The sequence below is a fragment of the Vulpes vulpes genome, chromosome 13 (genome assembly GCF_048418805.1).
Source record: "Vulpes vulpes isolate BD-2025 chromosome 13, VulVul3, whole genome shotgun sequence".
Taxonomy (NCBI): domain Eukaryota; kingdom Metazoa; phylum Chordata; class Mammalia; order Carnivora; family Canidae; genus Vulpes; species Vulpes vulpes.
In genome coordinates, this window is record NC_132792.1 from 6,742,441 (window position 1) to 6,767,846 (window position 25,406).

The following is a 25,406-nucleotide window of genomic DNA, read 5'->3' on the forward strand; positions in this document are numbered from 1 at the left end:
ATGGACTACAGTGTGCTATCAGAAGTCCAGAAATTATGGGTTAGGACATGTAGATTTATTCTTTTTTCTTTTGCTGATCCTGACTTTTTTGGCTATAGACATGATGACCTTGTAAAGTTCTGAAGGGGTAATTTTAAAAACTCCATTAGACTTGTATTTTGTGGTTATAGATTAATGCTTCTCAAACTGTAATGTGCATACAGATCAGGCTAGGAAGCCTGTTAAAATACAGAGGCTAAAATATAATAGTTTGGGGGGGGGGTGGTCTGAGATCCTGCATTTCTAGCAAGCAGTTAGAATTCACCAGTGCTTGTTGGTGACCACACTCTGAGTAGCAAGGTGTTGGAATGGAAACAGAAACTGTGGAAGGGAAGAGTTACAGGGAACCATCTTACTTTGATGGTAATGAGAACTGGTCTGCAAAAGGAGTAAAACACCCAGCTGTTCTGGACTCTCCATCAGGGAGGAAGCCGGCTGGCGTGCAATAGTAGGAATTAGTGGATGTGCGTAAGTGATTGACCAAAAGACCTCAAGTGTCTCCTCTCACCATGAGGATGCATACTTATCTTTAATTAGTGTCTCTTCTGGCTGTGAAATGTACATTTCCCCATATATTCCTATGGAATTATTTATAATTTTCCATATTAATTGTAAGCATTTTTGGGACCGTGCTTCACTTGCATGTGTGACCACTGGGTTACAAGTTTATTGGTGGTGTGCTCAGTCTTGCCTCTTTTCTTTTCCTAGATCAGAAAGTATTAGTTCTATCCTTTTGTTCCTCTTGCTGCAGAAAAGCCTGGCTTGCTTTGCAGCTCCTGTAACAGAGCAGGGATAGAAGGCCTCCATCATCTTTCTCAGTAGAGTCTTGCCCTGCAAGGGTGGGAACTTAGGCCTCTTGGCTCAATATGTGCCCTCCAGCTCAATTTGCTTTTTTATTTTGAATATGACATTTCAGATAGTTACATATATGAACAGAGATATCTTATTCTCAATGAACTATGGAGATTGCCATGATTTATTAGAAGTAATAAAAATCAGTCTCCTTGGATAATAGAATGAGGATGGATGGATGCAGAACTGTCAGAAATCTAGGATAAATTAATACAGATAATCTAATTGTATTGTTCTATGGTTAGAAATCCATCAGTCCCTCTGAAGAATTGCAACTTTAAAAAAAGGGTTGGGGCACCTAGGTGGCTCAGTTGGTTAGGCGTCTGCCTTTGGCTCTGGTCATAATCCTGGGGTCCTGGGATCTAGTCCCATGTCAGGCTCCCTGATCAGTGGGGAGTCTGCTTCTCCCTCTGTGTCCCGCCCCACCATTCATGCTCACTCTCTCTCAAATAAATAAGATTTTAAAAAAAGAATGAAATAAGCCTTCAAACAGCAGTTTCTATGACAGGAGGCCTCTAGAGAAGTGATAACTAACCAAAACTCTGAAGTGTAAGTGGAAAGTAGCAAGGTAGGATTGGAGTGAGGTGGGTCTCAGGATGGGTAAGCCCTGGGCGCAGGAAACTGTGTGAAGTGGGAAACACTGTGATGCATTCTAGTGTGCTACAGGAAAAAAATACCTCTCCCTGATTCAGCAAAGTGTGACAGGATTAGCAGCCTCTTTATCACCCTTTGTGATTCCATAAATATAGAACTAAAATAATGTATTCATTGTCATCATTTTCCTCCTATGAGTCACCTGATGCTCCCCAACATGCCATCACTGTGGGCATGTTGGCCACTCATCTCATCGAAAGTGGGCTTTCCAAGTTTTCTTCCTGGAATGCTCTCCCTCTGTCTTTGTTTCTGGACAGATCCCTTTGTTCTCCAAGGTCTGTAAGGAGGCGAATGAAATACTTGAACAAGGAATGGTGTATTAGTTAGCTTGATTGCCATCACAAGATACCACAGTCTGGCTGTGGTATTTTCTTCCAGTTCTGGAGGCTGGAAGTCCAATTTCAAGGTACCAGCAGGATTGCTCTCCCTGGCTTTCAGAGAGCTATATTCTCACAGTTTCCACACTGACTTTTCTTCTGAGAGATCTCTACTGTATCTTCCTCTTCTTAGAAAGGCATCAATCCTATTGGATTATAGCTCTATCTTTATGACCTCATTTAACCTTAATTACCCCCATCAAGGCCCATCTCTAAATGGATCACTTTGTGGATTAAGGCTTCAGTATATGAATTTTGGGGGAACACAGTTCAGTTTATGGCAGATGGGAAGTCCACATGGCATTTGGGCACATGAAGAATGGACTGCTTCATATTACAGTTGATGATGTAGTTTTATACCCAATAGAATTATATCTGTTTGAGGACAGAACTAGAATGTTAAACTAGATTCTTGAACACCTGTGAAGTTCCCAGAGGGTTGAAGCAAGAAATAACAATGTTCATACTCAAAAATATTTTTTGACTAGAATAAGAGCTTAGCTACAAAGAAAGGCAGTTTCTGATTCAGCAGGTATCCAACTGATGTATTTTTTGAACTTTGGACTTAATGGTAGAAAATAAAAATGGATTCTCCTCCTTGATTTCCAGAGAAGGGTATCTCACCAAAGCAGCTCACTCTCTGCAAATTAGAAGCCCTTTTAAGATTTGTAATTTCTTTCCCTTTATTTGATCACACCTCAATCTCCCCTACTTTGGAGTAGGGTTGTCAAGACAAGTATGTCAAGATAAGAATGAAACAATTTGGGGATCCCTGGGTAGCTCAGAGTGTAATCCTGGAGACCCGAGATCTAGTCCCACATCGGGCTCCCTGCACGGAGCCTGCTTCTCCCTCTGCCTGTGTCTCTGCCTCTCTCTCTCTCTGTGTCTCTCATGAATAAATAAATAAAATCTTTTTTTTAAAAAGAATAAAACAATTTGGGGACAGTGATTCTGTGTATGTGTTTAAAGAACCCTGTTCCAAATACTTTAATGACTTCCTCACTGCAAAAATTAAGTAGACTCAAGGAGTCCAACAGTGGGGCTGTAGAGAGGAATTAGGAGCCTAGAAACTCTCCTCCTTGAGGCAATGAAATGAACTCTCCACATTTCTTCTTCCATTGCAATTCTTCTTTGTTAAAACTGAAGTATCTTGGGTTAATATAAATGCATTTTCATTGTTCTAAATGTCCTCTTATTTGGATCATGTCTTAATTTTCAAAGCATTTTCTGACCTTCTATTGCATTTCATCTTCATAGTAATTATGTGAGTTTAATTGGACAGGTTTTTAAGATTCAAGTTTGTAGGGATCCCTGGGTGGCGCTGCGGTTCAGTGCCTGCCTTTGGCCCAGGGCACAATCCTGGAGACCCAGGATTGAATCCCATGTCGGGCTCCCGGTGCATGGAGCCTGCTTCTCCCTCTGCCTATGTCTCTACCTCTCTCTCTCTCTCTCTCTCTCTGTGTGTGATTATCATAAATAAATTAAAAAAAAAATTAAAAAAAAAGATTCAAGTTTGTAAATAAGAAAAAAAATCAAGGGCACTTTAAAAATATTTATGAATATCTCTTTAATACTCATATTTCCTGAGCCACATTCCAGAGATTTTTCTTTGGTGGATGGGTAGGAAATGAATTTTGGGTAAGACTAAATCTAGAAGAGATACTGGGGGAAAAGGAAACTCATTTAAAAATGCCACACCCATATTGTTTTATGCAATCAGTCTGAATGAATTCCTCTTACAATTAAACAGTCTTCTTAAAATGTTTTACAGTATTAATTGTTGTATTACTATTATTGTCTAGGGACTAGAAATTCTGGAATCCTGCCCTATCCCATATCCTTTCTACCTGTGAAGTTTATAAGAGAGAGAGGTGTAAGGAGGCATTAAAACAAACAGGGGGAGAAAAAGCTCTGCTTTGGTAGAATTCTGGGAGTCTGCCCCAAAGTCCTGCTTCAGGTGTCCTGGATTCAAAGGCCTAATGGAGTCTTCACTCTGCCTATTGAGCTGTAACCTGTGCCTCATGACTTTACCACCTTCCAGACAATGTCATGGAGTGAGAACAACAGAACAGGAGCACAGGAAAGGTGGCACTTCTGTTCCTCTCCAGAGGCAGAGAAGGGTGAAACAGAGAAATAGTAGTTCAACCAAAGGTGCTGAGGATCAACCGGTCTTCTGTCTGCCAGCACAAGAAAGAGAAATGAGAGAGGAAGATGGTTGGCATTCAGCATCAGGAAGGAAGCTACTTGTACTTGTGACCTTCTGGTTTCCTCTTGTGGATGAGAGAGGATGATGAGAAACCCATGCCCATGTAGGAGACATTTAGACCCTACTCACTGCTAAGCTTAGTCCAAGCAATATCCTAGGGTCTGGCCCATCAAGTTAATGCTTTCCTCCTTGGAGAGAGAAGCAATGAAGGGGTGAGCCAAACTTCCTTCTAGAACTGGAATCTTACAGTTCCAACAAAGGATGCTGGGTAGGAAAGAATCCAGTTGCAGAGTTTTTCTTTCCTGTTTCACATACTTGGTACCTAAATATCAGTTAATAATGTCAGCAATTCGGGGGGGTGTGTGGTCTGGATGGCTCAGTTGGTTAAGTGCTCGACTCTTGATTTCGGCTCAAGTCATGATCTCAGGGTCATAAGATCCAATCCCACGTTGGGCTCCCCATTCAGTCTGGAGCCTGCTTAATATTCTTTCTCTCTCTCTGGCCCTCCCCGCTCTAAATAATTTTTTTTTTTAAAAAAAGGAAAAGAATACATAATATCAGTCATTCTACTCCAAACACAGCCATATTCCAATCACTGAAAACCTGTAGCAACTAGGCAGAAATATGTATTTGGCTGTCTTTCTGCCATCAGGGAGGCCATGGTCAGTATTTAATATTATTCTTTCCTGGCACCAAAGAGAAATGAGGACTTGGAGTCGTGGCCTGGATTCAGATTTGCTTACTAGTGGATGGCCTTCCTCTAACTGCTCTAAGTGTCAAGTTTCTGTGGTGTAACAATGTTTGCATTATGTCTTTCTGGCATGCAACATCTTGAGGAGCAAAGCTGACCTAATTCTGAAATACTGTGGTAAAGCTTATTTTAGAATGCATGGTGCATCGTCTGTTAAGAGAAATGGCCCCTTTATTGAGTCCAGCATTCCTGACATCATGAACTAAGAACACAAGATGTATATCCCATCCCCTTCTGTTAGAGAAGGGAGTTAATCAAATCAAAACAACACCTAACACTACCATTTCTAATTGCATTTTGTCTCCTCTTGCTGGAAAGGTAATATTCTTTTATCTGAAGATGTTTTATCTTTCCTCATAACTTCAGTATAGGTATTATTATTCACCCCTGGGTCCAGAGATCTGAAATGCTGATAATTTTGAGTGGCTTTCTAAGCATTTGATACAGGAAATTTACTTTAAAAAAAATAGCCCAGGAGGCATTTTTCAGTGATTTCTGGCTTTAAGCTGGAATTCACTGCTACTTTCATACAAAGTTGTGGATCTTAGAGAGATTGTGGTGGGGATCTTCCCTGAAAGTATGCCAAATTCTCACAAAGTTGTGCCTGTTTCTTTATTTTGTCTTTTTTAGCCTTCCATGTGCAGTGGACAAGCACATGAACCTTCATTTCGTCCTGTTCTAGATTTGAATCCTAACTACGTATGCTATTTTATGATTTCAGACATTACTACAACATGCCCTTTTTCTTTTTTTTCCCAAAGATTTTTATTTATTTACTTGAGAGAGAGAAAGCACAAGCAGGGGGGAAAGGCAGAGGGAGAATGAGAAGCAGAGAGCTTCTAACTTAGCAGGGATCTTGACACAGGGCTTGATCCCAGGACCCTGATGGGATCATGTCCTAAGCTGAAGGCAGACACTTAACCCACTGAGCCACCCAGGAACCCTGACATTTTTTTTTTTCATTTGTATGTATGTCTCACATAAGACATTCTGAAGATCAAATACTTCTTAAAATTAGAGATATTTTAAACAAACTTTAAAGTGGGTGTTACTTCCATGACCCTCATTTGCCTCTGTGCATCTAGTTTTCCTATTTGATTTCTTATTTCTGACTTCTCCAGCCAGAACCAATTAATTAGCCATGGCATGGGATTTCTTCCAGAATCACGCTTGTTAGAGCTTCCCTGTCAATATTCATTAATTACTCTTCTAGTCCTGCTATAATCAGCCAGATCAAGGGTTGGTGAACAATGACCCACTGGCCAAATCTAGTCCATTCCTTTTGTTTTATATAGCCTGCAAACTAACAGTAGATTCTACAGATGTTTGAAATATATCAAAAGAAGAATGATATTTTTTGACACATGAAAATTAATCAATATTCAGATTTTAATGTCCATAAGTACATTTTTATTGGAAACACAGTCGTGTTCATTTAGTTATTTATCGTCTATGGATGCTCTTGCACTATCACTGCGAGTTTAGTAGTTTTAATAGAGACCATATGGCACAAAAATTCTAAAATATTTACTACCTGGCCCTATACAGAAAAAGTTTGCCCACTTGTGACATAAAACAGAAATCACACTTAGATACACCTGGCTGCTAGTCCAGGCCCTGCTACTTGCTAGCCGTGTGATCTATTAATCACTCTTATAAAATGGTGCTCATTATAGTTAAATTATAGTCACATTCCAAAGTGTCTAGAGAAAAATAAATAATATATTGTCTATGAAAGCACTTTGTAAACCGCAAAAACTATATGATTGTGGTTTTCAAACCTCATTTTTATCATTGAAACCTTTTATTCACCTAAATCTTACATGAAATCCCTGTATGTGAAGCAGATGTAAGTATGACAGGTGGTTGAAATCAGAAAGGGAGCTTGAAACACTAAACATCCATCTGCTACCTGTGGGTCCTTTGCCAAACCATAAGGCTTGGAGGGGAAGAGTTCATACGTATGCTCTCTGGTATAAGTAAAGCAGGGCTTCTAACCCTTTCCATTACTCAGGCTCCTTTTTTTCATTTAAAAGTTACTTAGTACAATGCATGACTGATGGCTTCCCCATCCAGGGAGGACAAAATAAGAGATCATAAAACATATGCATATGATAGGAGAATTTCTATCTAGTTGTTGTCAAGGTGGTCAACTAATTTAATTTCTGGCTATTTCCCTGACACCCAACCTTGAGACACCACAAAAAATGATAAAGAGAGATAGATGGATTTAATCATTGAGCATGGAAACCATGGGGAAGCCTCAGGGAAGACAGAACAAAATTGGGTCTTATGTTGGTCGAGATAGTGTCCCAGAAGAAAACACACTGAGATGATTCAGATGGAGGCTAAGTTGGGTTCCCATTTAGATATGTTCCCCTTTTCTTACATGATTGCTCATGGTTGAAAGAGCAACAACATACGTGGGCTGGCCAAGGAAGACAGGCAAATAGCTGGGGTCTGAGACTTGGTTAGGTAAGGAAGAGCCAGTAGCATGTGCAGGTAGACCAGCTGTTCTTCTCAACTCATTCCCCACTTCTACTCTGTAAGCCACTTTTAATAAGAGCATTACCTGTTTCAGGAGTAAAAGATAAGTCCCTGAGAGGCACAGTTTTCTGGGGAGAGGGAGTTGTTTGCCCTTCTCCCCTTCAAATTTCCATCAGAGGACTGTGAGTTCACAGAACAGCATCAGCAGACCCATGAAGAGCACGACTTCAGCAAAGTAACAACAGAGTAGAGAATCCAGACAAAGTGAACTAGAAGTAATGGTCAGACAGCCCAGGTGCTTAAAGTATTTTCAAAGAGATAAAGGAAGATACTTGTAACCAAAAAACAGGGACCAGAAATTTTTAAAGTGGGAAAAGTTGAGCATATTGGTCCAGAAAAATATAGTTGAAATAAAGGTATGAGGACATATGTAGTCAAAGAACAAATTATTGATCTGAAATATCAGGCTGAGGACCTCTCCTAGGGAGCATCCAAGAGGAATAAGGAGAAACGTAACAACATGGCTAATAGATATAAGGGTAGAAGTAGAATATCAACATCTCTAAGACAACATTGTTCCCCAGGAAAGAGAGAAATTAACAGGAGAAGAAATATTTGAAGAAATACTTGCTGAGAATTTCTCAATTTTAAAGGGCAGGTGGGAATGATACAGGGTAAAAAACATATGCACTCACTTTGCCACAAAAAGGTGAAATTTTAGAAGATCACAAGCAAAGAAAATTCCCAAAACTTTCAAAGAGAAAAAGCAGATCACATGCAAAAGAAGGGGAGATAGATTGATGTCATACTTCTCAAAGGTAACAGTGGATTCAAGAAAACAAAAGAGTAACACTTTCACTGTATTAAAGAAAAAACAGAGTTTTATTTCCAGCTTAAAAGTGAGGAAAACACAAAAACATCCTTGAACGTAAAAGTCCATGGCCTTTTCAGATCACTCTCTTTCTTTAAGCTTCCCATGATCATCTTGTGAGCCTGCTTTTCAAGCTTATTCTTCTGTTGTATATTTCAAGAACTTCTTTATTTGGAATTAAAAGCCAAGAATGTTTTATTCTGTATTCTCTAGGAAAAGTAATTCTCTCCCATGAATGCGGTGAGTTTAGAAGGTTATTCTTCTGCCTAAATAGTAGAAAAAAGGGTACCAGCTATAAGATATATAGAAAAAAAAACTGGATTAATATCTTAAAATATCCTCTCTCTAAAATTCCCATAATGAAAATATAAGCAAAGTGTGTTGAAAGAAGGTGCATGGACTCGAGGCAGGTGTGGTTTCAAGGAAGCCACAGATTATGCTAGAGTAAGTTTCCAATAAACATGTGATCCTCCCAACAATACAGAGGGCTGGAATGGGCAATCTTTTACGTCTATACAGCACAGGCAGGAGCCTCATTTGAAATGCTGAGACTTTCCTTGAGATACTGACATTTTTTTTCCCCTTCTGCTAGACCATGCATCATAATTTGAGTAATTAAAAGCAACCCACATTTTTATGTTTTGATTGCGCTCTGTGAAACATTGAATTTCTTGGTGTTTCTTCCCAATCAGCAGTGTCTTCAAAAGCAAAAGACCCCCTGGATATTACAATGTGAGATTATTTTTAATATTTAATGCAGAATCAGGGAAGCTTCTTTTGGTTCTGTAGTAAGTGGAATAGATGTGGAAATGCTGCATGGTGTAGAAAGCAGGACTGAAGTAATTTCTGCATCATACTTCTGCTGAATTTCTCTGCAATAGTCCTATATGGGATGGAATTAAGGGTTTTTTTTTTAAATCCCATTTCTACGTTATATTTCCAAACCATACATTTCTGTGTTCACTGTGGTTGAACCATTTTTATGATTTCTATGATATATTTACATGCAGTGCATTTGCACTGGATGACGTGTCCTCATTTAGTGCTCTTTCTAGTCTTGATTTCAAACAGTCGTTTTTGATCTTGTGAGGAGCGTAATCATACTGATGTTATTTCTACACCAATAAATTGCTACAGCAACAATAATAATATGAATAGCTACCAATTACCAAGCCACGTGTGCCAGGTAAACAAGTAAGCAATATGCATCCAGTTGTATAATTTAACCTTTACAGATAGCCCTGTGAAGTAGTTTTGATTATCATCTCTGTTTTACTTGTGAGGAAACTGGGACTCAGAGAAATGAATTAACTTATCAAATCTCATAGCTAGATAGTGGTATAGACAACTTTGGATTCAGATCTCTCTTATTTTAGAAATGTCACTTTTTTATACTATGATGCTATTTAATCAAGGTATTATTGTTGCAACCATGATTATGATTGAGATCATTACCATCACCACTATCATCATTACCACCACCATCACAACCTTCACATCACTATCATCACTATCCCCACCATCATCATCACTATCACTATCACCATCATCGTCATCATCACCATCACACTCATCATTGTCACCATTATCATTATCACCATCCCCATCCCCACCATCATCATCACCACCATTACCATCACTATCACGATTACCACCATCACCATCACCATCACCTTTATCATGATCATCATCACCATCACACTTATTTTCATCTTATGGCCAGAAAATGAGTTGTACTCTTTACAGTACTCTCAATACCCTCAGCACTGGAAGGTGGTTGCATCTTACCTAGTCTTACCATCCTAATCATAGCTTGTTTCATCAGGTATTTATTATACTTATGTAGTTATGTCAGGATTGATGAATGGATATGTATCACCATCGCCCTCATTTTTACATTCCTTTTATTAGTGATGCTGTTACTTATAATTATAAGGAACTCACCAGATGCTGGACACTGTTCTAACTCACTAATTCCCATAACAACAGTTTACATTTTAAAATACTCTAAAAAAATACACTTATCTTAAAGATAAGGAGTTTTTGAGGTTAAGTAACCCCCTCAGAGTTTCCCAAGATAGGAAATAGGACATTCTGGGTTCAGACTTTATGAAACTGGGATCCGAGATTCAGTTTTTCTTTTAATTTAAGCAAGAATACTGCACAAAATTATACATTTTTATCAATAGCTTGGCCACTGGCTTTAAACTGGGCCTCCTAAATCCTACCCACCATCTCCCTCACTCCAGCTTTCATCTCAGACACCATCTGGATTGTCTTGCATCTTCTGCTTTTGGTTCATAAGCACTGTCCCGAGCAGAGGGGTAAATGGGCAACAGTGGAGAAACGAGGCTGTAACTTCCTTCCAATCATCTTCCCATGCCACATTATACTTTGAAATTTTCATCTTTTCAGGGGAATTTATTGGAGGAATGTCAGTGAGTAGAACTGACCATGCACCACCAGTTAAGTTAATGAAGGGGGTTCAGCTAATTCCCTTGGAACTTGGCACTGAAAATGAAGTTCTCATCATATCAGAATAAAAATCACTGCATAATACTCTGATTTTCATTCACAACAAGCTTTATGAGTATTAACAAATGAGCCCTAACTACCCCTCTGTGAGGTTGAAAAGCATATAATCCCCTGCATGGTGAATGGGAGCCATGAGATAGAATTAGAACAAATACTGTTTCTCCCCCACTCTATTTCCCTTTCTAAACATACAGAAAACGGAATTTCATTTCAAGTAGAACTGAAATGGCTCCCAAGTGCTGACATTTCATTAATACTGACCAAATCATCTTCTCTCTCCACACACCACCCCCAATTTGGGCTAGAAGCTGCTGCTTCTGGCTGTAGCTCAAAAGAGGCTGCAAAGTAAACCCAGCATCTTAGGCTTTTCTATGAAGGCTGAGCCACATTTATCCCTTGTCCAGAGAGTCTCCATCCTTGCCTTGAGCTCCCTCTTAGCCAGTGGTTCCAACGTTCTTTTCCCTGGGAATTGTTCTTGTTCTTCGTGATCCCCAGCTACCCACATTCTGTTGATTCTTTTTCCTAAATATCAATTGAATGTGTCTCTTCTCTTCAAAGCCCACTCCTACTTTGAATAGGAGCTGCCATCATCTGTTTTTTAAAAATATTTATTTATTTGAGAGAGAGAGAGAGCAAGTGCAAGTCAGAGAGGAGGTAGAAGGCAAGAAAGTGCAAAGCCCAATGCAGAGCTTGATCCCAGGACCCTGAGATCATGACCTGAGCCAAAACCAAGAGTCAGATGCTTAGCCAACGAAGCAATCCAGGCACCCCGCCCCCCTTGTCGGTAATACTGAAAGTATTGGTCTTCTAATTGGTCTCCTGATTTCAGTTTTATGCTCTGCTTATCCAGGATGCATATTTCTGAGACAGTTATCTGGCACAATCACTCCCTCGCTTATATTCTCCAATGACCCTTGGTTATATATAGGATAATGTAGAGGACATAAACTCAAACATTTTAGCAGATTAAAGATATCTGAAAATTTCTTGATACTTATTCCATTAAATCTTGGATTATGAATAAGGCCAAGGGAGTATGACAAAGTGATGCTTTCCCAATTCCAGGCCTTTTTTTAAACATTAGCCTCTCTAAGAGCCATGAGCCAACTTGCAAAAAGTCTAAATAGCCTGCTGAAGAGACTACTTAGGGAAATCCTGAGACTATATCACGAAGGAAAGGGGCCAGCTGAATCCAGCCTTCTAGCCATCTCCCCACACTTCCTGGCACAAATGAAACTGTCTTGTACCCTCCAGATTGCCCAGTCAAATAGCTAGGTATGCCTGGGTAACCTTAGTATCACATGAAGAGAATAAATCACCTGTTGAGTCTTGACCAAATTTTTGACTCCCAAAATCATGAGGTATAATAAAATAAATGGTAACTGTTTTAAACCAGTTAGCTTTGGGTATTTGGTTGGCTAGCACTAGATAACTAGAACATAATTGGTACTGGAGTGAAGTATTGCTTTAGCACCTACCTAACACATATGGCATTAATTGTAAGAATGGCTGTTTTGGTGAAGATGGAAGCTGCCTCAAGAAGACTATTGGTAGGTAACATGGAAAATAGAAAATATAGATAAGAAGCAGGAGGATTAAGCGAAGGAGATTTCCAAATGTGATGTTGAAAGTGCCATCTGACTTCAAGTTGCCTATTATAAAGTTCTAGGAAAGACAGAAAGATTAAAGGAGGAATTGTTTATTTTCAAGCAAACTTTCCAACCCCCTCGCCCCCCGCAAAAAAACACTTTATCACCAGAAGATTTTCAAAGTAAGAAGTGGCCCCAGAGAAAAGATCAAATCCAGAGCAGTAGGAGACATCATAGGATAAAATTTTTTAGTACTTAAAAACTTTGTTAATCTCAGAACGATTTAAAAAAAAAAAAGATTTTATCTATTCATGAGAGACACAGAGAGAGAGGCAGAGACATAGGGAAAGGGAGAAGCAGCTCTCTGCAAGGAGCCTGATGCAGGACTCAATCCCAGGACCCCAGGATCACTACCTGAGCCAAAGGCAGATGCTCAAACACTGAGCCACCCAGGTGCCCCAATCCTGGAAAATTTGATGGCATGCCTTGTCCTACCTTTTTGCTGGAAACAGGAGTTCAGAGGATCTTTGTGGTGTGGTCCCTAAGTAACCTCCCAGGCTGCTCAAGGTAGAGAATAGTCTGTGTCAGAATAAAAACGAAATCTCACTTTTTTCTAATGGAGAGGATTATAATTTGCTACATAAACTCACAAAGTTTTCAAAGGGATTACACCCCCTTGGGCTGAAAGGGGCAGGGAGAGTTATATGGGGAAAGAAGACTTTGGGCCCTCAAACTTCTACTTAGAGGAGGAAAGCTAAGAAAGCTACTCAGGTTAAGAGGCAGACTATTTGAAAAAGAAAAGAGATGACTCAGAGAGGTAGAATCATTCCCAGGGGCAGAAATGGGCCCTAATTGAAGAACCAGTGCCATAAACTTAGCTGGAGGTTAGAAGGTCTATGAACTGATGATTGTTACAAACCTCCAGTGCTTCCCTTTATGGGGTGTCTATGACAGTTACTCTACTTCTACACTACCATTGTAGGGTATATGTACAGGGGAACATAATGGTCTTCTTATTTCACATTTTTTCAGAAAGGAGAAGTACTCAAGGAACCACAGCCTCATGCACAATTGGTCTGCCTTTAGATGGTGTGATCCTGGACTTCAAATAATGGTGCAATATGATGAGAGCTGAGGTTTGAGGGGAGGATGAGGGCATTTTGCATGAAAATAGATGTAATTTGAGGCTAGACGATTGACTCTAGGAGATTAAATATGACCACGTGTTCTTTGGAGCAGTCCTCATCAAGAGGTGGGGTCTATTTCCTCTTCCATTGAGTTTATTACGACTTTGACTGAGTGCAGCAGAACTGATACTATGTCAGGTCTAAGACTTATAAAGACTGGCAGTGTCCACCTTGGATCTCTTGAACACCTGAACTGCTATGGGAGAAGCCTCACTCCCCACTAGAAAGAATCTGAGGCTGTCAGACCGTATGAAGAAGGTGAGGGCTGGGTATCTAGGTGGCTCAGTCAGTTAAGCATCTCATTCTTGATTTCAGCTCAGGTCATGATCTCAGGGTCCTGAGATCAAGCCCCAAGTTGGGCTCCATGCTCAGTGGGGGCGTTTGCTTGAGGATTCTTTCCCTCCTTCTGTCCCTCTCCTCCTCTCCCCTCAAATAAATTAATCTGCTAAAAAGAAAAAAAAAAAAAGATAAGGGTCCTGGTTGAGCCTAGCCTTTCAACCAAGGCACCAGCCATATAAGTGAAGGTGTTTTGGACTCTCCATATTAGCCTAGCTACCAAGTTAATATCACCAAGAAATCCTAGTTATATTAATTTTCTGTTCCTGTTGTAACAAATCACTATAAACTTAGTGGCTTAAAACCAGTTTATTTTTTACAGTCATATAGATGGGAAGTCTGGCATGGGCCTCATTGGGCTAACATCAAAGTATAAACAGGGCTGTGGGGCTTTTTAGAAGCTGTGGGGAGAATCCTTTTTTTTTTTTTTTTTTTTCCTTTCCTGGCTTCTAGAGGCTGCTCACATTCCTTGGCTCCTAGCTCCCTTGCTGTATCTTCAAAGCCAACAACAGTGGGTTGAATCTTCTCATACTGCCTCACTCCTACCTTTTCTGTCTCCGTCTTCCATGTGTAAATTCTTTTGTGATTCCATTGGGCTCATCTGGCTAATACAGGATAATCTCCCTAGTCAACATCAGCAATTAGTCAACTTAATTACACCTGCAACCATAATTCCCCTTTGTCATGTTATATAACCTACTCACAGGTTCCAGGAATGAGACAAGGACGTCTTTGGGGAGCCATTGTTCAGCCTACAGTACTGCACCAAGCAGTGACATATGGAACATGAGATCTGCCCAACTGAACAATGCCTGATTTTGTGATTCACTAAATAATGAAATGGGATAAAATGATTGTTGTATTGAGCCACAGATTTAGGAGGGTAGTTTCTATGTAGCAATAGACAACTAGCAAATTCCAACAGAAGTCAGACCAACAAATTCAATGTATCAGTAATGGGAGAAAAAAAGGTAATGGTGGTGACCTGGCAAAGTAATAAGACCTTTTAAAATCACTCAGCTGTTGGGACGCCTGGGTGGCTCAGTGGTTGAGCATTTGCCTTTGGCCCAGGGCCTGAGCCTGCCTCTCCCTCTTCCTGTGTCTCTGCCTCTCTATCTCTCATGAATAAATAAATAAAATCTTAAAAAAAAATCACTCAGCTGCAACTTTTTTTTTATCTAGTTATGACTTATTTTTGCCAAATGAAAATTTGGATCTTGTATTGCTGTATTTTTCTGAGTTTCCATGAGAACAAATAAGTCTTAGGTTTTTTTTGTGGGATCCCTGAATATTTATATGTTACACTCATTAAAAAAAAATCACTAAGTGGGTAAAACAAACACATCTGACCCATGGTCTTTGATACTGAGCCCAGAATCTTTAGTCAGATAGATAAAGCTCTTCAGTGATCCACCTTGTCCCTCCGCCTTCCATCTTTCCCCTTTAGTTGGTCTGGTTTCTTCAGAATTGACAGCAACAACAGGATCTGAATCCATTTCTTATGATTTCAAGTTCATAGCCTGTTTCACTATAGTATTCCCCTTCACATTCTCAGAATACAGAGGTCACATATTTTTTTATATCTCTTCCTGCTCATCTACATCTGACAGATGGTTGGTCTTCTGATAGTTAATGAAGGATTAAAAGGGCACCTAAACTTGTAGAAGACTAGAAAGTCCTGCTTCTTCAAGGAGGCTGCTAGGAGCTGAAGCCAAGAATCTAAATGGCATGTAGAATAATTGGATCTGATGGGCATATCAAATTGAGGAGCTTTCTGTCTAACTCCTGGGTAAGATTTGCTCCAGTGGGAACCCTGACACAACACCAAAAGTAATATTAAAGGAATGCCCTAGAATATGAAAAGAGATTCTAGCTCTCAGAGTCTTAATTATGCATAACTTTGCACCTAGACCTCCCAAAAAAACAGGTTGGCAAAGCACATCCAAGGACTATTCAGATTTTAGATCTTGGCTTATACATTTTCACTTCATATGGGAAGCTGCTGCTGACACGGCTGCCCCTTTCTCCCAACCCCACACATGCACTACTCTGCTTTGTGCTCCAAGAGCATGCTATACCTCTCTCTCTTTTTAATACCTCTCTTTTAACAGCATTTACAAACTCCATTACAATTGCTAACTTAAGTGTCTCTCTTCTTTGACATGATACTTGCCATAAAGGCAGGGACCATATATATATAGTGCTCATCATTACATCCCAAGCACCTAATTACAGTATCTGATGAACAGTATATCCTCAGTATATGTTTGTTGAATGAATCAAGTTGACCTTTTTCAAGGCAGTTGCTCTTCTTTCTTTTTATTTCATTATTGCTTATTCATCCTCTAGATCCTTGCCTGCTTCGCATGTCCTCAGGAAAGCCTTCTCCGAGCTAGCCTTCTGCATCAGACTCCCATTTTTATATCTTTTTGTCATTCAGTACTTCCCTCACTGCACCTTTCATCACTGCAGTTTCACATCTGGTTGCATGATTGTTCCATTAATGCCTGTGCCCCCCACTATAATGTAAGATCCAATCATGCGACAAGTTTTTATTGCATAAATTAATAAACATGCTACAATTTATTCCAGTAACATCTGGATCTCTTCCTGGTTGGAGGTTTGGTTGGAAAGTAGAGAACTCTGGATTATTAGTCCAATGAACTGGAAATGAATACAAATTCACAGCTTCCTATGCATTTAGTCCTGATCACATTACTCCCTCTCTTGAGCCATGATTTTCATGCCCTTGAAATGCGGATAGTAATCTCTGAAAATATTTATTTAGCAAAGAGCATTTACTCTATGTTGGGCACTGAGTTAGGCATAGGGATATCGCCATGAACATGAGAGATATTATCCCTCCCCTTGTTGTACATAAATTCTATTGACAAAAACAAGCAAAATTTATAGGATCTGTATTGGAATCACATAGTCATAGGTGTGGGCATGTTATACAAACACTATGGATTTTGGTTGGAGATCGTGGCTTTATCACATGATAGCTTTGTGACCACAGGCAAAATTCAAAGTACAGTTTCTACTGAATGTGAATACTTTTGCACCACCGTAGCACTGAGAAATCTTAAGTTGAACCATCATCATAAGTCAGGGACCATCTGTAATTATCCTAGTCTTAGGTAGCCTAATATTCTTTGTGATGAATACAGAGCCTTCTGCTCTCTAGGGCCTCATGTATCCCAAAGAGAAAGGCAGGGATGCGCACAGCTTGACATCAAACCTAGGTTCTCAGCAGAGGTCATCGCTCACTAGCTCTGTGACCTTCAGCAATTTCCTTTACTCCCCTGGGATTCAGTTCCCTCCACCATATAATGGTGATCATGCTATCATTCATAGTAAATTGATGGGAGAATAAAGAAACATTCAGTGTTGCTTTTACTATTATAATTATATTTGAATTATGATAATAGGGAGTGGTAAGTGTTATAATGGAGAGGCAGCCAGGGCATAATGAGTGAGTCAAGTGAGTGGTTTCCATTCTCTGAAGGACCCAAGGGACACTGTTTGAGGGCAGCAACATTGGTGCAGGTTTATCTGATGGATAAGCAGGGGAAGGACATTTTAGGCAAAAGGGAAAGCAGGTGAGAAAAGATGGTGCCCTGGGGCAGCATTGCTCATTTGTGGGACTGCATGCAGTTCTCCTGGACAAAGGGAGCCAACTGGCAGGGTAGTTGCTGAGAGTAGAGAGCTCAGAAGGGACCTGAATGCAAACCAACCCACCATTTTAGAGTATCCTCCTTTTCTCTGCAACAAAAGGTATTGAAAAAAACCCAAAAAACAAAAACTAAGAGCAAAAGATGCATACACACTTAAATTACAGTCCAATCGCTGTGTTTTTCTGTTCAGATCCATTTTTCTATCCAAATCTATACTTTTTAGGCAGTAGGGAGCAAGCTCCATGACTCTGTTTGGCACTAGGTTTTTTGAACTTGTGTGGGAATATCCTTTCTAATAAAAATTCTGACAAAAACTCTACTTCCTCTACTTAGAGGGCCTCTGTATTCCATTCCTTATCTTGTCCATGAAAAATGCTTCCAATTATCTGCCAGCCTCTATTATTTGAAATAGTTCAGTGTCAACCATTCAACCCAGATAATTGAGCTAAACCTTTAAAATGGGTTTTTAATGGGGGGACCAGGCGATGGGGAATAAGTTGATCTTGGTAAGTAAAGTTTCTCACAATCAAAGGCAGACTAATTAAAGCTTGACAGCCTGTGTTAATATGCACATTAAAAAAATTTAGCTCCCCAGAGATAAAACACAACAGGGAGGCATATTAGCCAAGTATCTATAGCTTTTCTATAAGGCATTGGAACATGTGTTCTAAAGAGATGTGCAGTTTTTTTGTTTTTTTTTTAGGTGTAGAACCTGCTCTTTTCTTTTCTTTTCTTTTCTTTTCTTTTTTTCTTTTCTTTTCTTTTCTTTTCTTTTCTTTTCTTTTCTTTTCCTTTTTTTTTTTTTTTACATAAAAACTTTGGTGTAACACCAATATATTGAAAAGATTAAAAAAAAAAAAAAGATCACTTTGGCTTTGCCCTGGGATAACAGGACAGGAGTTACTCCTGATGGGTCCTAGCACGCTGCATCTTCTGTGCCACATTCCAATGCTTTGGATCACACAGGGCATGTGAGGTGAGTGCAGGCTTAGGGTTCTTTTTCTGATTTTTCTGTGTATTCTTAAGCAAAACCTTTTAGCCTTATTTTCATCATCTGCTAACTAAAGAGTGCTTGACTAAATGATCTTTGAAATCCCTCATTGCCAGACCATCCTGTGAATTCAAACAGATTCTTTAAAGCAAACTGGGGCTGTGCTTATTGTTGATCGTAACAGGTCCTGGGTCATGTGCTTTATTCAAATAATGCCTAATTTTCATTGCCACACTAATTTTTAGATTCCACTTTTTCTATTTTATAGATAGGGAATATAAGAGTCAGTGATATTCAGAAAATTGCCAAAGGCTGAGTGGCTTGTAGGTATGGAAGCAGTAATTGGAATCCATTTCTGGTTCCAAAGCCAACACTCTTTCCATTATGCTGTCTTGTCTCTGGCTGAGTGAAGGTAAAATTGTGTGTAGCTGGGTTTCAGGGCTTTCATTTTATATGTGGAAATAATTGGTTCTTAGGATGATAGTAGATTCTATATTCAGGTTACATTACCAACTAATAATAAATCCACATTTTGAGGTAAAGTAAACTTTTCCTTTTTTTATATAGCCAAGAGAACAACTAGGGATTTATGAGAACCATATTCAAATATATGAGAGGCTGGTCATACATAGTGACCAGCACATAGTAGATGCCCCCAAAGTACTTATTAAACAACATAGTATCCTGGAGGACTGAACTAAGACCAGTGTTAAATTTCATTCAGAACAATTTCAGAATGGTGCTTCTCAAAGTGTCTGGAGACATGGCAGATGGGAGATGCCCTGGGAGATGTAGTTTTTCTTATGCCTGGAGAATTGTAAACAGAGATTGCCTGTCCACTTGTAGGATAATTGTAGGGGAAACTCAAACACGCAATGGGGTATCACAGAACCAGAAGGGAACGCCTTTGGGATCGCTGCGATGGGAGATACTTTGAGTTTAGCTCCTCTGGATCCTGAATCAAATCATGCTTCTTCTGGGAAGAGGGAATGGGTGAGTCTCCACTCAGGGAGACAGTCTAATGAGGGAAAAACCAATGTAAATGAGTTAAGGATGAGCCGTGGCTCCAGTCCCTGCAAAGTGAAACAGCCAAGGAGGCACCAGGGTATCCAGGAGGCTTGCCCCTGTGACCCCTAAGTGCGGTACTCTGTTTACTTCCTTACTAGCTCCTGTTGCAAATAGTGATTATTTGTTTCGTTTACCTGGCTACTTGATCAGTCTCTGACTCCTCCACTGTATTAATTCTGTGAGTACAAGACTGGCTCCTTCAGGTTTACCCTTCTATCAGTAGCGTTCAGGGAATGATGGATACATAGTGGATGCTCAATAAGCAGTTACTTTAATGGATGGAGAGAGGCTCTAAAACAAGGTAAAAATGGGAGCAGGTAAGAACATGGTGCTGAAAAGAACTGAATTTCCACAGCTGAGGCCATTGCTCTGTTACCATCAGTGTCCACCTGCTTCATCCATCCTGCTGAGAGTCTCTGCAGGCCCAGCCCTCAGCTGTTCCGTCTGGTCTTGTTAGGCTGAGAATGACTCCTTTTCATTCATAAGAAGGCTGAGAGTCCATCTCTTTTTCTTAAATCAAGTGGTCCTGGGGTTCATTCTGGCACTTCTGAGTAAACTCCACATTGCAAACTCTTGTCCTTTATCCTCCTAAGTATTGCTTTGTCTGTCTAAAAACAGTCTCTCTGGGTTCCTGGACCCCACATCAGTTTACTGTCAGACTGATTATAGACCATAACTTCTGCATAGTCCTTAAAACTAGGGGCTGTGGCTAACTCATTTCAGTATTCCATCTCCTAGCATAGAACCTGGCTAGGAGCATTTACTTGTAGGTTGGTAGAAAGGAAGAAGAAAAGGGAGGGAGGAAAGAAGGAGAGAATGGAAGAAAGAAAGAAAGAGAGAGAAAAAAAAGAAGAGAAAAGAAAATAATTGAAGTGAGAGGCACACTCTTTTCTCAGCCTACTATTTCCTTGTCTCTTGCCTCCAGATGCTGGATTTCGTTTCTTCCCTGCAAACCTCTACACTGCAAAAAAGAATGTGCTCCCCCACCAACAGTGTCCTCCTGGCATTTGGACACCAGCTCCTGCCCCACAACGGGAGTTTTCTCCATCCCATCTTTGTGTGTTCTTTTATTCCACATGATGTACTGGGAAACTGCAGTGTTGTCATCTCTAGCCATATGCCCTTGAGCAAGAAACTTCAAATAGCTCATCTTCAGTTTCTGCATCTGCAGATTGGGGGTTAAACTTGACCCTTTAGGAGGAGGAGTTTAGGGAGGAGTAAATAAGACGACACCTGCATAGTCCTTGTTGCATGGTAAGTGACCAATGAGTTCTTGCTTGCTTCCCCTTCGCCTTCAGCTACCCTTTTCTTCTCAGCTCAAATCAACGAGACATGCTTACTTTGGTGGGAAGGCAAAGAAGCATGTACAATGGAGGGGGCGAGGCAGGGAGCAGTTCCATTAACAGATGTGGCTGTCAGTAGCAAAGCCATCCTTGACTTGGCACCTTCTGCTCGCTTGCTTTGCTGAGCAAAGACTTGAGCCCCAGATGCCATTTGATGTGCATGCTTGGGGGGGGGGGATAATAAAAGAACCTTATTATGAAATTCAATGGTCTGTGATGTCATTGAAGAGTTAGAGATGGCTGCAGGGGGAAGGGTGCTGTCCAGTGCAACAAATGGCCCCTTGCAAATAAGAAAATAAAGCCATTTCTAAGAAAGAGCAAAAAGGAAATTTATAGGCCAACAGATCCGATGTGTGTTAAGAGGGACCAAACATGAAGCAACCACTCTTTCTGTGATCATCTGAGCAAAGAGTAAAAGTGGCAGTGTCTCCCCGAGCTTGGCAAGGTTGGAGAAAGTGTCATCTTGGATAAATCATTGCATTCCCACAATGGGCTTTATGGAAGGCTTCTGGAAAAATGGACTACTTCAGACTTTGCCCTCTGCTAAACATCATTTTATTTGATTTGGTTTGGGGAAGAATCGAGAACTACTGTTTTCCTACAGAATATCCCCCACTACTGCCTGCCGCCTACATGATAATAGCTGATCATTTGGTGATGGGTACCAGACCCAATCTTGTCCACTTAGATATTTTTTATAAGTTTCTCTCAACTTAAACTGAGAAGGTCGGCATGTTGTTGTTCTTTCAGGAGAGTTCTTCAAGTGTGAAACTTGTAAGCTTGTTGCCATATTTTCCAAAATAAGTGGAAGTGACCATAATGAGAATGCAGATGAGCCATAGGAAGAGGTGGGAGGGGGCAGGGAGAGAGAAGCTGATGAGATCAGATCTTTGGTTTCTTTATTCCTTGGAGCCCACTTGCATTCCTGCTGTTCCCTCATTGTCCTTGAGAAAAAGAAAAGCAGCCTCTGCATCCTGCAGCTGGCCTGGCACTCACAGCTTGTCCTTGATGTTCTCCTGTTGAACACAAACAATTTCACAGACATCAACATCAGAAAAAGCCTGCTATGTGACAGTGATGAATCAAGGTGAAAACAAAACCACTTCGTAATTGTTTCTGAACATAGGAAAAAGCATGAGTGTTGTCCCAGCCACTAAATAACAACACCCCCTTGTCTTGGCTGATGTTAGTGACTGCACTTCTTTACTAATTGAAGTTTACCCTTGTGCCAGCCTGCCCCCTGACGGATAAGAGTTCCTGAGATTCCCCAGTCAGAATGACTCTTGCTACCCAACAGCATCCCTCGCTTCTTTGAAACCTCCAAGGAATCACCCACTCAAAGCCCAAAGCTTAAAATGGGTTCTTTCCAACATCATCTTCCTGAGAATTCTCCCTTGATGCAATGAATGAGAAATTTGGCTTGTTTAACTATAGATATGTTCCTGGTTGTCTTTGGCTGGAGGACATCGACCTAGTGGTCAACCCAATCCCTGATCCCCTGGAATAAGCCTGGTATTCATCTAATTAATTTCCCTTTTCCCCTAAGCTAGCCCAAGTTGGGTTCCTATCACTTGCCACAAAAGGTCCTGACTAGAATGTAATTCAATCCTATATCCATGTATAAATCACACAGCATTTGTATTCTTCCTGGAGTGAATCAGTCTTGCCTTTCCATGCCTTTGCTTATTGAAATTTCATTCATTCTAGAGATTGAGTTTGCACTGTGTGCCAGACACTGCCTTGGCTACTGAGGACACAGAAGTGAATATAACACCCAAACACACTGCGCCCGGGGATACTGCCTTCCAATGCTGTGTGGTTTTGCTCTGGCTGGAATGGCTTTCCTCGCCTTGCTGAAATGCTTCTTATTCATCAAGACTCCATTTAAATGCCACCAGCCTTGGAGGGCTCTCCAAGACTATCAGAACAAATCACTTCATGTTTATAAACAATGAGGTAGAGTCTATAAGGCTAAGTGAATAGGGGGAGAAAGCAGGACCACAGCAGTGAACAAGCCTCAAAAGCCATGTTCTATTGGGGCTTGTGTGCCAGTTGAGGGATTAGGTAATAAGCAGCGCTATGTGGCATGCCGTGACTTCACAGTTGCACGTGGTCTCTGCTGTGTGGACCATAAACTGTGGTGGAGTAGGGTCGGGGAAATGAGGATGGAAAGAAGAAAGTGACTTTAGAGGATCTAGAACCCTCTAAAGGTGGAAGAGGAAGGCTTCATTGGGAATGTTACTAGCAGAGGAGGTGACAAGAAGTGGTTGGATCTAGGTAAAAGTTGAAGGTAGAGTTAGTAAAATTTGCTAGTAGGTTATATATGGGATGAGAAACCAAGAAAAGGCGAGGGGTCAAGGTTGACCCCAAATATTCTGACCTATGAAAGTAAGAGAGTGGGATTGCCATTTATGAAGTTGGAAGAATAGGGAAAGGCCTTTTTTAGGAGAAGGAACAAAGTATTTAGAAATAAGAGTTTCCTTTGGAATGTGTTTGAGATGCCTATTAGATTTCCAAGTATGAAATCAGGGGCACTGTGCTAAGGGCCACTTGATTCTTAAGAAATGTAAATTTCTTGCCATCAAATGCCTTTTTATCCAACGCAGACACCTTTTCAATCTCTTCTCCCTACTTAAATCCTACCCATTTTTCAAAGAATGGTTTGAAGCCCTCTTGTCTGAAGCTACCATCTATTGAATGGCTTCCCTCTGCCAGGAACCGGGACAGTGAGGGTTGGCAGGGGAGCTCTGCTCCTGGAAGACCTTTGGGGATTCAGGTTCCCTGCATTTAACAGCTCCATCAACACCAGAGGCCATCAAGCATTCTGTTGGCACACCTGGCAAGCTGGGGATGAGAGGAAGGAAAAAAGGAACCATGAGCTAGTGGGTGTGACCTGTCACAAAGACTTGCTCCATGTATGAACATGTAGACAGATGGCCCCCAGGGAATTTAGATTAGCAATATAGACAGCAGAGAAAAAATGAGGTTCAGTGAACAGATAACATAATTTCAGCGACTCTCCTTGCACATTTTGAAAGTGTTTTGTTGAGCATTAGAGTGGGGTCTCTCAAGGTTGGGCTTTCTGGTGCCCTTTGCTGAGGGATGTTGGAGCTGTGGTTGTTGGTGGTGGTCCTGGTGGACGGCTTTGGCTTTCTGGCTCTGACCTAGAGCATGAAGAGTTCATAGTACCTTGGCCCCTTCCAGACATTCCGCTTTCCACATGCAGATCTGTCCTATGCAAATAGGAAGGAAGCAAAATCCGACGCAGAAGAGCGAAGTCCATTTGGGAGTCTTCATAAATGATGCCCAATAAATAAGTCATTCCAATTGGGCCTTTTGGATTTACAAGGTTTAATTCTTCTGCTTCTGTGGAATCCCTCGTGGGTAATTGCAGTTGACAGGTTTACGCCTCCTGACGGGCGTTTTGTCACTCAGCTCCGGCTCTGCAAACAACTTTACAGCCTGTCAAGCCTAAACCTCTTTAAGCAGTGGCAATTGATGTCAGATAACGTTCGTTGTTGTGATTCAAGGCTGAAGCTTACTCTGGCATGAAATAAACGGAATCTTTACTAAGGAAGGAAATGGAAAACTCAAGGAAGGGGGATGACGTTTCTGCAGGGGGATGAGCAGAGGCTGGTGGAGATGGAGCCAACATGATGTCTGACACATCTGGGCAGTCCAGAGCTGGGCAGGCTGAGGGAGATTGTCACGAGGGCCTGGAGACAGGCCTGGGTTCAAGTGTGGCTCCTTGGGTCAGTCAATCAGTGGGCCTGGTATTGAGGTGACCTGGTCCCTGTTGAGGTGACAAACTGGGGCACTTTAGTAGGAGGTGTGGAGCCATAATTTTTGCTGATCTATACCAAGAATCTCTGCCACCTCCAGGGCTCTCAAAATCAAATGACTGTGCAGTTCCCATATTCTGAATGTTAGCCTGTCTCATCTCTTAGACCAAAGCAGAAGATCCATCTCAAGTGCCCATGAGAACTTCCATGGGCAAGCTTCCATCAGCTTCCATCTCTTGATTCTCACCCCTGATTATTCAGTGAATCTACCCAGTTAAAATCTAGCAAAGCACTGACTTCTCCCAGTGTTGGTGAGGGCTCCTCCAACTCACCACCCCTGCACCCCAAGCTGACCATTACTCTCTTGCACTACTGCCCTTCATCCACCCTACTAGATGGCATGCCACAGTGAGCACCACTGTTCCACTGATGGCACTCAGGCACTCGCATGAACGTATTGCTGCTTAACTACTCCCAGGCTTGGCCTGCCCTGCCCTCCTGTGAACATAAGGAATGATGGCAATGAGGTAAAACATTCAGATGTATCTTCATTCAGATGAAGTCTTCTACTAACTCCACCCCCCATCTCCTCTTTTTTTATTATTATTTTTTTTGGAAGCAACAGAAATTTATTATAAGGGACTTCCGGAGGCTACTGTCT